This window comes from Gallus gallus, chromosome 1 (assembly GCF_016699485.2).
Source record: "Gallus gallus isolate bGalGal1 chromosome 1, bGalGal1.mat.broiler.GRCg7b, whole genome shotgun sequence".
Taxonomy (NCBI): Eukaryota; Metazoa; Chordata; class Aves; order Galliformes; family Phasianidae; genus Gallus; species Gallus gallus.
Genome location: NC_052532.1, coordinates 85,771,411 through 85,788,755, shown reverse-complemented (window position 1 = coordinate 85,788,755; position 17,345 = coordinate 85,771,411). Strand labels below are relative to the sequence as shown.

Below are 17,345 nucleotides of genomic sequence, written 5' to 3'. Positions count from 1 at the left end.
ATCATACCTCCTCAATTTATAAGGAAATGTAGGAAACCAGGAAAACAGTTTACTGAAATCCCCAAAATTTGAAAGCCAGCAAATTGAGCAAACCTGACAAAGTAACAAAGAGCAACATGACCTTCGTTAATACTGGTAACAGTACCAATATTTGTAATTTGTCACAAAGAAAACTGAGAATTGCCTGAAGTGCAATTCCTTCCACACCAGCAGCATGTGTCTTTGAGGAGTAAAACAAACTATAAGCGCTAGAATTGGGGTCTTCAGTAAAGCAGGAGTGAACTCTATTTGGAACAAAACAAATGTAGTAGAGTTAGAGTCAACTAATTCAATGCCTAAGGACAAAACCTTATTCCCAGCTCCTGTACATCACAAAATGCCAACAGAACATTTGTCTGTCTCCCATCAAGCAAGAGCAAAATACCATGACTTCTCTCAGGGTGGTATTAAAGGTAGTTGGTGCTTCGTTAGAAAACTGGCAAATGTCCTCTCTTGTTTTGCTCAAAGTCACCCTGTCAAAGCAGCACACGGGTAACAGGCTGTATGGAAAAATAGGCACAGGGAAAGCAAGAAAGATGCAAAATGCATCCCATCAGCCTGGAAGTGTCTGATAAAAACTCATCCTTACATTTCCTTCAATCACTGTGCTATTCTGACAGAAAGATATAATATGTGTAAGATAGCAAAGCTCTTTGCCATTTTATAATCCATTAGAAAACATTTCACTGATCATTAAAATGCAGTCATGGGACAACAGGACAATGCATGATGAAAACCTCACAACAACAAAATGAACTGAATGTGCAGAAATTACTTTCAAGACTCAGTGTTTGCCCTGGATCTCAGCAATATATCACATGTGAAAGTGGCAACTCCATCAGCAACCCTCAATCCGCTTAGCACTGCCTCAGAGACATGGCTGCAACTTGGACTAAGTGGAAAGTGTTGGATCTATTGAGCCAATAGGACATCTTCCTACCATACACAAATCTTCTCCAGGCATCTTCCATCCAAGTATTGACCAAGCATAGTCTGTCACATTTGATGAGACAAGAGGCCACAGAAGTGAAACTGCTTAATCTGATCCGAGAGCAATCAGACTTTCTACACCATGGCACAGTGTTACAGGGAAGCTGCGCTGTGGAACATTGCATTCAGGCTCGGTAATCAAGTAAAACTGTCATTCAGGATTTACTATACTCCTGTGCATGGTTATCCATTATCTGCAACAAAGCCTGAACTTATTAAATTACTTCATATCTTCAGTATTATGCTATTGTTTATTATATAGCAGTATGAAGGAATGCAGAAAGAGTCATTTTCTACTAATGCTGAACAAGGAACATTATTAGATTAAGGACAGAACATTACCCTTGAAGCTTTCCTCTCAGCTTTGTGTCACTGCAGAACATCTAGTTTATACGCTTACTCCTGATGCCTCCTGCTGTAGAGTTAAAGAACCAACGCAAATTACTCCCATCCCTCCACTACCACTGTGGGAGAGGCACAGAGAAATAAGTATGTTAATTTTGGTAACAAGCTAGAAAAGTATGTTGGTGTCATATTGCTGAGAACACAGAGAACAAAAGGCACGTTGGTTCCCACCACACATCTATAAGATGAGACAGGCAGAAATGTGCTAAGATAAAAGAGTGTTTGCAAAAAAAAAAAAAAAAGAAAGAGGTGAAAATTGATACACGTGTAATAGCAGTAGCTGGGTGATGGACTGGAGGAAAAATATGTTTCAGACAGCCCAAGAACTCCTGTTTCAGCATTTGCATTTCAGAGATGATGCATATAGGCACAGGGGGACAGAGGCACACGAGCCCTGAAGCCCCCAGCTCTACTCTTCCCTCACCTGTCTCAGGTGAAGGAGTTTAGTTTCTGGCACTTCTTCACAGGTTCCTCTTCTAGTTGTCCTTCCGTGTGACAGCTAGTTGGCTGCTTGCACCAAGGAGTGCAGAAGTACACAGAACATGGACTGCAGTTGCACAAACATCATACAAATAGCTCTGCTGAGGGCCTGATCTCCTTTGCTTCCTACAGCTGCACCAAAAGAGCAAGTCTTGTTAAATTCTCTGGTCCCCTCTGCTTAACACACAGACATACAGTGACAAAGTTTGAGACTGGTAGTGAAACCCAACTGGGGCCACTTTCCAAGTTGAAGCCAGCAAGGTGATCTCAAGCAATAGTAAATGCTGCTCTGTTCTGAGAACTCTGTCCATAGCTTTGTGATGGGGGGTAAAAGAGATCTACATGAAGGTGCCCATTACTTCCCCATCATTTAACCCCATGACTTGGCAAAACCTACTTCCAAAGCTATGGATAAAACCTTTTCACTCAAGTGCTTGCATGTGCTACTGGCTTGTTATCCAAAAGCTTTCCGGTCAAACAGCATTAGAAAAATTACACCATTTGCCAACCGTATTCAGAGTGCTCAGTATCTGCAAAGAACTGATACTAAAATGCTGATAATAAAATGCTATAGAAATAACAATAACTTTTCAAGCCTAACTAAGCTTTTTTCTGACTTCTGCCCACTTCATTTCATTAAATGAGGAGGAGGTTCTGCAAAGAATGCCTACACTAACCTCAAGGTCCTGGTTTGTCCTTGGGTTATGAGAAGAGGTAGCCAGGTGAACATTGTTATGACATGCAGAAATTTAAGCTGCTTTTCTTTATGTCCAGGGCAGACAGTGCACAGGAGGAAGCTACAAAGACAGCACACCAGCACATGTCCAACTAGCCTCTCATGGAAGGAGAAGAAGCTGCATCAGGACTTTGGAGGAAATGTGGAGACCATTTCACAGAATCACAGATTTCATGGGTTGGAAGGGAGTTCCAGAGATCACTGAGTCCAAACCCCATGCTAAAGCAGGAATTCTACGATGGTTTCCACAGGCAGGCATCTAGATGGGTCTTTAATATCTCCATAGAAGGAAACTCCACAACCTCTCTGGGCAACCTGTTCCAGTGCTCCACCACCCTTACCAGAAAGAAGTTCTTCCACATGTTACTATGGAACTTCCTGTGTTCAAGTGTTAGGCCATTACATCTTGTCCTATTGATATGCACCACCGAGAAGATCCTGGCCTCATCTGTTTGCCATCCACCCCTCTTTAGATATTTATAAACATTTACCAGATTCTCCTCTCAGTCTTCTTTGCCCCAGGTTGAACAGATTCAGTCTTTTACTTGGGGCTTGTTGAGTTGTTTTTTTGTTTTTTTTTCCTGTTGGTTGGCTTTTGTGGGCATGGTTTTGCTTTACCCCTCCATTTCTTTCAGAATTTCATGCCCCTATATCCAACAGAAGCTTCATGTTGCTGTTACATCACCTTAGATTGATGCTAATCAAGTGTTCTCTCTCTTGTAACTTGTGGAATAAAGTTTGTCCACTGCAAAGAAACACTTTGGTCACTCAAGGCCTCTGTTTCACTCAAGAACAAGCAGTATAAATACACGTCGTGCAACTCATGAGTCAGCATTGTAGGCTCTTGGGCCCTCAAAAAAGCGTTAAGCAAATAAAAGCAAAATCAGGCACACAAGCTTTCCATTTATAACTTCACATCTCAAGGAAAAGTACACAGAGGCACTGCAGGAAGGGCAGAAAACTAAGCTCCTTCCAGCAAACACACCAACAGACACATTCATGACAGGAAGGGGATAAGTTATCATCCTTCACTCATTTTCCACACACACACACAGAAAAACAAAACAAAACAAAACAAAACAAAACAAAACAGCATAACGTACTACTGCTTAGCACCCACAGCACAACCATCTCAGCTACTGGCAGCTTTATCAGCTGAGTATTTTAGATCTGGTTGCTTAGAGATGGTAGATCTGCTCTTCAGCAGTCCTCCTCGTTCCCAGCAGATGTGATACTCAACCAACTGGCAAAAACACAGATACCTGCAAAAATAAATAAATAAAATATTTCTCACTGCATGAACAGCCCTTAGAGGCTATAAATGCTTATGTCCTGCATCCCTTCCATGCCCACGCTGGAGCTGGGCACCACAAGGGAAGTAAAAGGAAATGCTTTCTCCAGCTTTCTGTTTCATTGTTGAGAATAAGGAAGCAGTGCAATGCAGCAAATTTTATGAGGGTCTGGATAACATTTTAGCCAGTTGTTGTGACTTCTGTAAGCCAAACAGAAGGTCTTACAGAACCAAATGATCCAGACCTAAATTCAGCAAGTGCTATAAACACATCCTACTACTCCAGCAATGCATCTTATCAACATTGGTGCTGACTGCCACAGTATGAATAAACTGAAATCACACAGCAGGGCTATTAAGAGATAGACAATACCTTCAGCCTACTCTCACTCTCCGAAATGAACTCAGTGAGGAAAGTCCACCCTCCCAAGCAACACTGACAGAATGAAGCTATTTCAGGACTTCCATGCAAAGAGAAAGATCATACATTGTTTCATTAGTAAAAACAAGGGACAGGAGACAGGAGTGGAGATTTTTACAACTTTCTGGATTAGAGTCACAAAGAACTTGAGAAGGTGAAAACTGAAAGGAGCAGAGCCTCTGACAGATGGAAGCAAAATGAAACTGCCACAGATTGCTCACTGCAACGTGCAAGAAAAGAGATGGGGCATTCTAAAGTAACAGACAGGAAAGTGGAAAGAGTTGCTGTGCACACCATCAGTATGCTGCAAACCAAGATAAAATATGGGCAATGTCTATTCTACCATCTTCTGGACTTTTCAGATTATACCATACGTTGGAAATGCACATCTGCTTTTTAGACAAAATGGGTAGTACCTACTTGAAAAGCAAATTTGAGGGATCCGCAGGGTAGAAACTGATTAACATGGAGCTCGGCATATGAATTTATTAGTTCATTGCCGCATGCCTGGTTCACACTGTTATACTGGTACAGCATTCTTTAGCTCCATTGCTGTGAGTCTGGAAATTGAACATTCATTTAGTGCTAACAGTAACGGCATTTCCAGCCAGAAACTCCTGAAACAAATGAATAATTTGCACTGAAATATTGGGCTTTTAGAAAAAGCACTTCTTCCATTTTACCGGGTTACTCATATCTCAGTCTCATTTGTATTTAAAAAGGAAAGAAACTGGGTTCATGCAACAATCTTTCAAACAAAACTCTGCTACCTTTCCACAGTGAAAGGTAAAGGCATGAATCAGTAATGGGCTGCTGATCAATTTTTGACAAACTGATATTCTCATGACAGATTAACAGGGCATACATTTGACAATTTATGCAGTGAAAGACACGGGCAAATATGCAGGAATAAACACTTTGGGTGGAATTTCTTGCCTTGGAGTCATCCATACAAGATCTTTTTCAAATATTCTATTTGTGACAAGTTAATGTCTACCTCCTTAATGTTGGATTGATGCAGAAATGGATATTTCAGCAGATCATCGTTGTGCTCTATTTTTCCCTGACTAAAATACAGGTAGTTTTAACTCTGGAAAGAGGAACTGCAGCAATCCCCTAAGAATTGTAACAAAGCTTATTGTTACTGGTGTTAAATAGCAGCCACAGTAGTAGCAACAATACACCTTTTTCTTTTTCTTTTTTTTTTTTTCTTCTCTCCAACTTTTCCTGATATAATTCCATGACCACAGAGTGTCAGGCAACTACTTTACAGCGCTACATAGACTACTCGAAAAGTAACATTGCCTACTTATTTCCATGGAAACCACAGCAGATACAAAGAGCACAATAACACTACTTAATAGAGCAAATTCTTAACTGCAAAACAGTATTTTTCAACATAGTCACCACCATTAGCTATGCATTTTCACCAGCAATGAACAAGAGCCTACATGCCATGCTTGTCAAAACCTGCACCACTGGAGGTGGTGTGACCCACAGTCACTATTGCCACTATTGACAAATCCCACTGCCTCACCATGCTCACATCCACTCTTTGGTCTCCGTCAGTGTTCAGCAAGCATCAATAAGCATCAGCGGGTGCCATCTTTCCTTCACAGAGCAATTCAGTGACACACCTTTACTTCATCCGCACTCCCATGTCAGACGTTATTCTGTCAGACTGCCCCTCTGCTGCCATCTGTCACACAGCAACAACATGCAAGGGAACACTGGCAGGAAGGTTCAACTTCTACTGTCATAGAATCATAGAATCACAGAATTGCTCAGGTTGGAAAAGACCTTAAAGGTCATCGAGTCCAACTACAACCTAACCATACTACCCTAACTCTAACAACCCTCTGCTACATCACATCCCTGAGCAAATACTGCCAACATCTACCTCTGATGCCAAGGGCTAACGTAATAAAATGATGAAAACAAGTAATTCTCTTCCACAAGAAAGAAAGAGAAGAGAAGAGAAGAGAAGAGAAGAGAAGAGAAGAGAAGAGAAGAGAAGAGAAGAGAAGAGAAGAGAAGAGAAGAGAAGAGAAGAGAAGAGAAGAGAAGAGAAGAGAAGAGAAGAGAAGAGAAGAGAAGAGAAGAGAAGAGAAGAGAAGAGAAGAGAAGAGAAGAGAAGAGAAGAGAAGAGAAGAGAAAAAGAAGAGAAGAGAAGAGAAAAAGAAGAGAAAAAAAAGAGAAAAAGAAAAGAAAGAGCATAAGAACATTTCTACAGAAATATCATTACTTCACTAAAATTTCCACCAAATATTGATTTGTTAAAACTCAAGGTTAGATAACTTTAGTTGTGATTATGCAATTTCTTTATTTCAGCTCCAGTAAGTATGGAGGGGAAATACAGAAGTGTTTCTTGTTTTGTAACTTTTCATAGCAGTTACTAACATAGATCTAGATGAACAGCAGCATTCTTTGCAGTCCATAACGTTGAACACGACATTTAATTCCAGGAAGCTCTCTGGACAGCATTAACAGGCAAAACTGTCTTTCAGAGCTTTAACCACCTTCTGATAAGAAGGCTGGGTTGAAAATAATCTCTCATAAAGGAAAACTACCTTGAAGTCTGCAGATGAAAATTCAGATAAGGAAATGAGAAAAAAAAAAAAGTGTAAAAATACCTCTTAAGAAGACAACCATGGGGAAAAAAAAAAAAAAAAAAAGAAAAAAAAAGACACGTGGTAGTCTGATTCACATTTTGTAGAATATAATGCAGGCAGCCTGCAAGGTTCAGCACAAAAAAATACTGGCTTGACATTTCAAGAGCCAATGAAACAGTTTTTTCTGTGTAAAAAGTTTTCTTGAAAATCAGATAGCTAGAAGCAGAACAGGGCAGAAGAAGAGAAAAGAGGCAGGAGGATTTGCCTGAGCTTTAAAAGGCTACAGGCACGGTACCATCACATTAATCTAGTTTTACACAGACCTAAATCCATTGCTGTAGCATACTAAACCTGAAATAATACTAAATAAGACTCAGAATTACAAATAATGTGACTTTTTACATCTTTCTTTCTAGGACATTAAGGGTATGTAAAAATAAAGTGCAAAAACTAGTGCAAATGGAAAAGTATGTGTGTATATATATATATTTAACATACAGGCATTTTTAACTATTTATGGAATTATATCAACAACTCGCATTGAAACTATGCACATGTCTGAATACCAACCCCTGCAAAATATAACCCTGTCAACATCATTTAAGTGTCATGTTTTAAAACTTGAGATTTCTTATCCCAATAGCAGTGACAGAACGTGTGCCTGTATAGACTCACAGATGTTCATGTTACCAATTGCCAAAAGAGTTTCACGTAACTCTAATACGTGATTATTTTCTTATAGAGTTATAGATTATCCTAAGGGAGAACAAGAGCCAGTCCAATTACTCCTCATGAGTAAATGGTCTGGTGATTTCAAATCTATTTCCTCTTTCTGACTCATTCACAAACCAAACTCATTCTTTGCTGATATGTATAAGTTGTTTGCAAATTATTCACTGAATAATTTATACGAAGGAAATTCACCCTAAGGGTTTGTCTGCAAGCTTGTTTGCTTTTACTGATCCTTACCTATTATCCACTATGTTTATATGCAGGCTCCCAACTCACACAACATTATTTCAGCTCCCTATGCGTACGAGTGAAAGTAAGCTGCTGTTTCAATACAAGAGGAAAACAAATCATGGATTGGGAATAGCCAATCTTTCTGCTAGTGAGATGTGATCTTTGCCCAGCTGTTTTAAAGCTGGCAATATTCACCCTGAAAGAACATCAAGGAGTGTGACCAAACTAACTAACTACAGCTGCAGTGAGCTTCACCAAAAGGCAAATCCTATTTCAGATGCGCACAGTGGGAATAACGCTAAATTATAACACTAGTGTGAGAAGCTTCCTCTTTTCAAACCTTGCTGAAGCACCAAGGAATGGTCTAGACATTGCGAGACTCAAAATTTTCTCTCATTCCTGAAGCCCAGAAGCATCTTCCAGACAGCCCATCTTTCTACTGTAGCCAGCCAGGCTATAGCACTTGGCATACATTCATCAGGCAGTTCTTTGGCTTCACTGCAACACCATGGTCCTTGGTGCCGTGTCACCACTGTTGTGCTGGGCAGACGATGATCAGAAGAGTCCCTCCCAGACAAGCACAATACATTCTCCAAAAGCACATAGTTGATTTTGAAAGGCAATGCATTCACAGAACTTATTTATTCATTAAGCTCACCAGTTTAAGACTTCTTATCCAAGCCAGGAGACAGAAGGAAAAGAGAAGAATCAATAGAGGCCTCAGTAGAGACAAACTGGGGCACTGTGATACAAAGAATGCACTCTGTTCAAAACTAGGATTTGACTGCAATTCAGGTAACTGTTCAAGAAGACACCACACTAATCAATTTACCAGCTACGCTGAAGGCAAGAACTTGCCTTGTTGTGAGCGCTGGAGCCCTTGAATCTGCAAAGCAGACGTGCTTGGCTATTTCAAAGTAACAGCAGCAACTCCCACACTCTCCTGCATTAAGAGCAAGGCATCCAGCAGTGGGCAGGATTATGTCCACAGGTAAAAAAACACCTGAGGAATGACATTTTCCTCTTAACAGATCTCACAGCCTTCCCTAGCCTTTGACCCAAACCCAGACTGCACCACAAGAGATAACTCCTTTAGAATATTTTTATGAAAATAAGCATGTTATGACTTAAATGCTACACATAGGCACCAGTGAAGTAGTCACATATTTGCTGGAAGCTGTTTTCTCCTTTCCTTTGTGTGTACACATAATAGAAATTTTTACCCTGGAATTATGTAATGATAGCAATATTGACTCCCTTTTCAGTCTACAGAAGATTAACAGTCCCTTGAGGGTTATATTGACCCTGGCTTCACTCTCAACAATATTTACCTCTCAGGTCAATGAATCTTGATGCTGAATGCAACAGAAGTCAATACCTGCTTATTACTGTTCAAATAAGAATTACTGAGAAGGTTTATGAACACAAGGCTGGTGCCTGCCAACACTATAGCAGTTAAGGCATCTGTCAATGATTCCATTATGCCTCTCTTTTTTTCCAGGCCTTTATAACTCACTAGTAAAACTTGTTCCAAGTAACAACAACAAAAAAACCACTATCTGAATACTCAACAATCAAGTCTCAAGTCTGCTCCTAGAAAACATGTTCTGAAAAGCATATTTTGAAATTTCAGACAGACATATGTCAGTATTCAAAAGTGTATAAATTCAAGTGCATAAACCTGGACTTTATAGCAGAAAACAAAACTTGGATGAGATGTTGTTTTGTTTCTAAATAATTATTGCACATTTAGAAAATGATTCAAATGTCCTTGCATTTGATTATTGAGAGGTGATCTCCAACACCTCTTGGAGGTATGCAGCACATTCAGTCCTTCGTTCCTTCTTCTTTCTTTAAAAATGATGGACTAAAAGATGAGCTCCAGAGCTCAGTTGTTTATATGTTTCCAGTCAGAGATATCACATCCTTAAGACTCTTCCACCTCACTCATTCTATAGGTTTGTTCATCTCCGGTGCATTCACTAACACTTACCTCTTCATCCACCATTTGCATTAGTGACTCTCAGTTCAGTGACTGAGAATTAATCTGCTTCACAGCTGAGCTTTCACAAACATTAAGATTTATAAGTTATTGAAGCTTTGGGCAAAAACCAAAAAAAAACCATCAGTATGACAGAAAGAACTTCAGCATCTTCCAATCGCTAACTGCCCCCAAAATTAGATAACATATAGGGGGTAGGACTACACATGACCTTATGGTCCTCTGACAAACTAGCACACTGTGTGACGGAGATGAATTTTACATAAGGTCCAATACTGTTCTAGAGGCTGTGATGCTTCTCTAAGGACTGGATTTTGCATTTTTGTTTAATAACACGCCTACTCTTCAATCTTCTGCTAGAGACAGAAAAGGGTATTTCTAACTGTTATAGTTAAGCATAAAAACTCTGAATAGATTTTCCTAGTCAGTTAACCATATTCTTGAGGGAAAACATAAGGTAGTATAATTATTAAAATAGCACTCTCAGTAATATTCACATCTTTATCACATCAATCCTTTGCCAAAAAAGAAAAAAAAAAAAAAAAAAAAAAGGATTTATAGCAAAAGACACATTTCTTCTTCACAGAACAAAGCCATCTGCCTCAAATATACCATCAGCCCCCACTAGATGAATTCAAACACAGTTTAAAGCCCTGGAGTAACCATTAGAATGGAAATTGGACACTGCTTGTCATTTGCAAAGCCTTCTTAAATAGAGAGGCTTCCCATTTGTTCAATTAAACGTTTGTTGTGCAATACACTTTATGAAATCTACCCCAAAACAGTGAAGATTGAAATAATATTGCAGACAGGCGGCACAACTGTCCCATTTAGAGAACTACCCTCAGCAATGTATGAAGTGATGGACAGGACTGGCTAGCAGGATTGAAAATACAGTGCTATGAAGATCATCTACGAATATTAGCAATGAGCTCTGATCTTCTCTCCCCTATTGTGAATAGCTGCTTGACTCACTTGGGTTAATCCAATTAGAACATATTGATTTAATTTAGGAATTCAACCACTGAAGCTACGTAAGGTTTACCCTAAGAGAATCCATCCGTCTGCTTTAAAAGCTAAGGGAGTCTGAAAACTTGTCTGTCACAATGCAAGGAGGAGGCACATAGCTACATGGGCTTGATGAGGCAATGTGCATGCAGAAGACATAGCCACCATTAGAAGAGAGCACAAGTTCAAGCTGCCACTTATTTGCATGCTTCATGCAGAATGGAAATCATTGCACTGTGCTCCAGATGCTGCAAACCTCAAGATGCACATCTAGGGCTTGTAATTAAGACTGGCAAACCTTTTCACAAAGGAAGAGGGAGAAAAAAGCCAAAGTTATCCCAGCCAGTCTGCATCCATTTTCAGATTTCTGGGGTGCTGGCCTGTTCTACCATATCATTATCAAGAATGTCACCTTTTCAAAGAAAAGGGCATGCAAAAATACTTCCTTGCAGACTGACAATCTGAAAGAACCTAATGAGAGCATAACATCTTTCTGAACAGCACAGAGACTAGGGCTGCAGATTCAGTAAACTGAATGAGCAAAGTAATCAAACACTTCTTTAAATAGAACTCCCAGACCTCATGAAAGAAGAATATAGAGAATAAATGGAAATGTTTAACAAACAAAAAATGGGATGACAGGAAAAAGTTCTTATCCAGGAAAGCACTGCTGCACATGAAAACAAGGAATGGGGATTACAATGCCCATGCTAGCCCACAAGCTCGCATGAAGCACTTAGAAGGTTTTACTACAGCATCTAAGAAACTGTTTGGACACAGAAGGTAGATTCCCAACCCCACATCAATGACCAGACATTGACACTTGCTCTGCAAGACTGCAGTTACCTCTTATGTAGATTTAACATAACATCAACAGCCAAAAATATCTAAGTTACAATTCAAACTCAGTTAAAGAACAACAGAGGTCACAGGACACTTCTTTCCTGGGGAAAGGTCCCCATCTTTCCACTGGGACCTTTACAGCAAGAGTTTTGCTGGAATCTCACTTTCAGGCAATTCAGAATTTATATTTGGAAAGTGCTTTGCCCCAGCTGTCAGCAAGGCGAAGAAAGTTCTCTGTAGATGCCTTGTGACATGGCGAGGGGAGAGAATGCTGAAAAGCCAAAAACTATACCCCAGTTCACCAGAATATCCATAAGTATCTGCCATGTTTTAACAGATTAAGCTGGAGACTCTATTAAGCCTAATGTCTTAAGAATTATTAAAGAGTCTCCCTCTCTCTCTATATATATATATATATTCACATACACATATATATGTATATATGTACATATATATATATATATATATACACACTGCCAGTGCCCAAATAAGGGAGGTGAAAAGGGACTTAAATCCTTTGCTAGGCAGTGCCATTCATTTCACATGACAGTGAAGGTGCACCAGGTCATACTTTCATATTGTATTACTTAAAACATTTTCCATCCTTGCTGTTTCAATATAAATGCATCCCTCCCCAGCCAGTAATTCTATAGAAGACGTGCCCCAAGGGACAAGTCTCTAATAATGTTCTAAACTTGCTTTCCAAGCACTTACAACAATTGCAGTAGCAATTTTAAAATAATAAAAGAAATAAATTCATAGGACTCAACCTCTTCTTTATTTGCAGGGAACGTTGGCTGTGCTGGAATTATTGCAATCTATATCACTAGAAAGACATATCTTTAGATTCTAACATGCATTTGCTCATAAGTCATATAAGCACGCATTGCTGTAAACAGCAAAATGCACAGAAACTACCAAGTGTCCTACTTTACTGGTTTTATACCCTGGCTTCATTTCAGCTATATCTTAAAGGCCAATTCCACAGATGTCCAGTACATCTAAATACATAAAGCAGCTTATCAAATATCTTTCACCAAAGTCAAATATAACAATCACCACAAGGATGTAAATGGAAATCTAACCAGAATGAATCCAGCTTCTGCAGAATACTTCCACAAAGCATCAGTGGGAGAAAGGCTTATAAGCCTGCAGAACCAGAGGAAATCAATGTGACTTTCAGCACCCCTTCCGTAAGGGCAGTTCTTCCATTCTTCCCTGCCAATCCTGCAGTCGTCTCTCTCTTTGCAGGGATAGATATGGAAACCTGTTACACCCAAACACAGCACTACAGTAAGGGCAGCTCCCACTTCAAAACTCTTATCGTTCTCTACCCACACAAAACAACCCTCACAAGGCCTCCAAACTTCAAGTACCTGAGTATACACCCAATACTTGCCAGCCTCTGCTTGCTACTTTTATGTAATGAAGGGGATTTAGCTCACAGCTATGTAACTACCACTTAGTTCTACCCTCCTGAACAGCAATAAATAAATAAATAAATAAATAAATAAATAAATAAGAAATAAAAATTATGCACAGATCAGGGCAGAAACTGCTACAGCAAATACTGCCCTCGTAAGTGGAGACAGAAGGAGATTTAGAGAAAATTCCACACCTTGAGGTAGTGCAAGGGACAGGAACCAGACTGCTCGGAAGCATGCAGTGGAACCCGGATTTCTATTTGCCTCCTCAATTTCTTGTCTGGGAGACTTCTCACTTTTGCACCACACAGAAGAAAACAGTAATAGTAACAGAAGAAAATAATAACAATCAAGAAAACTGCAAGTACATGGGAAAAAGCTCTGCAGGTTTTTCGTCATCGTCTCCAATCAACAGCAAGCTACCAGTGACAAAATGCATTTCTGCTTATTATTTTTTATTGTCACAAATTAAAGGAAAGATTCAGCTCATTCAAACAGAACCGGAATAAGCCTTCCACAATGGGAACTGCAGATATTAGAAATCAACTATAAATATTAGTTTCTCATAGTTTCACTGCCCCAGGGAGGTTCATAAACCCTGCTGGATCCTACTTACCCCCTCTGCCCCTTAAGCTGTACTAGAAGCCTCACTAAATCATCTCAAAGAATGACAAGACTCAAGCAGTATTGCTAAGCTCTTCAGTGGCACAAGGCAACGCTTTTAGCTTTTAAAATAAACACCTTCCTGCACCTCCAGAACAGCTGAAGGGAAATTGCCAAGATAGCCCTGCATTTCACTGATCTTCTGATACAAAAAGAGCCAGAAGCAGATGAATGATGCAATTAAGGGGAAAAAATTGTACTAGGTTGAGAGTCCAAGTCCCTTACAATTTCTTTATGTATACTTACTCCACCCATAAAGGTAGAAGTCTATATTAATTCATAGGAGCTACTAAGAAATTAAGGAAATGCTCATTTATATTAAGAGAACATAAAACTAAGCCATTAGTCTTAGTCATTAGACTTTCTATTTCACCTTCTGGGGAAAATCTTGATATCTGACAAAGTTTTCCATTACTGCCTCTATTATAAGGCTATACTTGTTTGTTCACCTTGCTACAGATTCAGCAGTTAAGAGTGGTACAACAGTAGGCACAGTATGGGTGATACTTAGAAGTTATTTTACCTATACCTTAAGATGTTGCTTCTTCCAAGTTCTGGTATTACATCCCAGAAACTCTTTGCTTTAACTGGAAGGACACCTCCAAGAGCGTCCTTACACCAAACCTCAGTGTGCATCATGCTACCTCAGCACACTACTCAACTCCCAGTTGAAATAGTTCCCCACATACAAGTTGTGTAGTTCTCCATTTATCCAGAAAAATACCTAAAGAAGGTGCAAGATTGTTAAGAATTTTAAGAAAACATTAGGACGACAGTAGTACTGTAATGGCACATTAAGAGATAATATATTTGTATGAACAGGTATACACCAGAAGTGAGAAACAACTCTTTATTGCCCAAGCTGGAGTTCAACTGGCATTTTCTAGTGTTTAGCCTAGACTATATTACAGAAAAGACAAAAGTCAGGGGCAACGTCTACCAGCAGCTGATGTCTAAACCCTGGGCTTCTCAAGAATGATTATCTCGTTCTCAAGCTACATGAATTCTGCATGTTTCCTCAAGCATTTTACATTATTTTTTTTCCAAGAATAACAGTTCTGCTTCAAACTACACTGAATCCTTTTCATCACTCATGCAAAATGGCTGTCAGAAAATAAGATAGGTCACGAGCATAAGAGAGGAAACAGAAAAATATATATATATATGTCACAGCCAATAATGAAATTCCAAATGAATTTAGAATATATACCTTTACATTAAAAAAAGGAAGAAGGAAGAAGATTTTATTTTAAAATAAATTGAGCCCCCTGCATCTACTTCATGCGTCCATGGGAAATTCCTATCAAGTTAGAAAGCACTGCCCCTCCGCTCCCCTCATGAGAGGCTGCAGGCCACCTCAGCCTCCTCTTCTCTGGGCTGCACAAAACACGGGACCTCATCTGCTCCTCATGCACAGAATCATTAAAGCTGGAAAAGACCACGAAGACTATCAACCTGTGCTACCCACCATATGCTCACTAAACCATGACCCTCAGCACTGCCACACCTACACTTGAGCAACTCAGAAGACAGTGACTCCACCAAATCTCCCTGAGCAGTGTTGTCCCAGTACTCAACCACTTTTCAAGTTTTCCATAACACCCAACTTGAACTTGGCACGACCTGTAAAGCCTATCATAACCGGTCCTGTCGCTATTACCTGGGAGAAGTGGCTGAATTCCACTCCTCAACTAAAACCTCCTTTATGTTCTAGCCACCCCCTTATCCAGACTAAACCCATTTCCCTCAGCTGCTCCTCACCACCCTTAACACACCACTTCCCCCTGTCCTTTTGACTGCTCTATTTCAGATTTAAGGCTCGATTGCTGTTGGCATTCTTGGCCACCTGGGTACACTGCTGCCTCATGTTCAGATGGCTCCAAAACTAACACAGCAGATGCCTTAGAAGCCTTTTCCTTCCTTAGCCTCCAGTCTCAAAATACACTTGGCCCGTACGGGGATCGAACCCGCGACCTTGGCGTTATTAGCACCACGCTCTAACCAACTGAGCTAACCGGCCACCCTCTGATGCACTTTTTTTTCTACCCGCGGGCCCTGGGGTACGTGTAGTCCAGGAGAGCTGCTAATTAGAGCCATTTTCTGCTACCATCCCAGTTCTCCTCTCAGTGTGGCACAGGCTAGCCAAAAGGTTGGATACCCATGCTTTAGCTAGACCTTTCACCATCCTCACAGCCCTCCTTTGGACAGTCTCGCATAGTTCTATGTCCTTCTTGGATTGTGACACCCAAACACGCACACAGTGCAGGAGGAGGTGAGCCCACAGAGGAGCAGAGAGGGACAACCGCTGACCCCACCCAGTGGTAGTGCTGGGCTTGATGCACCCCAGGGTACAATTGGCCCTTTAGGCTGCCAGGGCACGCTGCTGGATCACATTCAACTTACTATAACATAAGATCCTTTCCATTTGGCTGCTCTCCAGCCTCCTATCCCCCATTTTGTAGGTATAACAAGGGTTCCCAGGTGCAGAATCTGACACTTGCTCGTTATTGGTGATTGCCCAGTGCTCTGACTTGTCACACTCTCTCTGCAAGGACTCTCTGCCCTTGAAACATCAACAGCTCCTTCCATTTCAGAGTCACCTGCAAACTTACATAGTATACATTTAACATTTTCATAAATGACATGTATATAGGACTCAAAAAGGACTGTCTGTAAAATACACCTTTGGGGAACCCTACTAGTGACTGGCCACCAGCCTGATGTGATCGCATTTACGATAATCTTTTGAGCCTGACCCATCAGCCAATTGTTCACCTACTGCATTATGTTTTTGTCTACGTGTAAGCTGGACCTTTCATCCAGGAAGGTACTGTGAGAAATAGTACTGAAAGCTCTGCTGAAATCCAAAAAGATTTCATCTGCTGGCTTCCCTTGGTCAACTAGTTTGAGTAATCTTACCATAAAAAGCATTGAATTTTGTTAAACAGGGCTTTCCCCTCTTCAATTCACGTCAGCTGTGACAAATGGCAACATCGTCCTTCAGGTGTTTTTCAATAACTTGTAGAATAATCTTCTACCATAATTTTGCCAGGCAATGAAGTGAGACTGACAGGCCTCCAATTACCAGGGCCTTCTTTTTTGCCTTTCATGAAAACTGTGTAAACATTTGCCAGCTTACAGTCAGATGGGATCTCTTCAACTTCCCAAGACCACTGAAAAATAATTGAGTGGTCTGGTGACTGTATCAGCCAACTCTTGGGTGTACCCTGGAATGAATCTCACTGGGCCCCATAGATTTATATGCATCAAGCTGGAGCAGTAAATCCTGCACAAGTTAGGGGTTAGCTGGGAGTTTATCATTACTGCAGCCATCTCAAGGCTCCAGAGGCCTTCAACACCAGTGATGGGTTCTGAGACAGGCAGACACGAAGAAGGCATTAAACATCTCTATTTTGTCACATCTCTGTTTGTGAAATGACCATCTTCACTAAGTAACAGAACAATAGT

General features: G+C 40.4%; 1 protein-coding gene and 1 non-coding gene across 9 annotated transcripts in view; both read right to left on the bottom strand.

Moving 5' to 3' along the window:
* ZPLD1 (zona pellucida like domain containing 1) overlaps nt 1-17,345 on the bottom strand; it is a 123,800-nt gene that overhangs the window by 61,818 nt on the left and 44,637 nt on the right. The window lies entirely within an intron of this gene.
* Nucleotides 15,824-15,897, bottom strand: TRNAI-AAU. The gene has a single exon. It is a non-coding gene; the product is annotated as a tRNA-Ile (tRNA).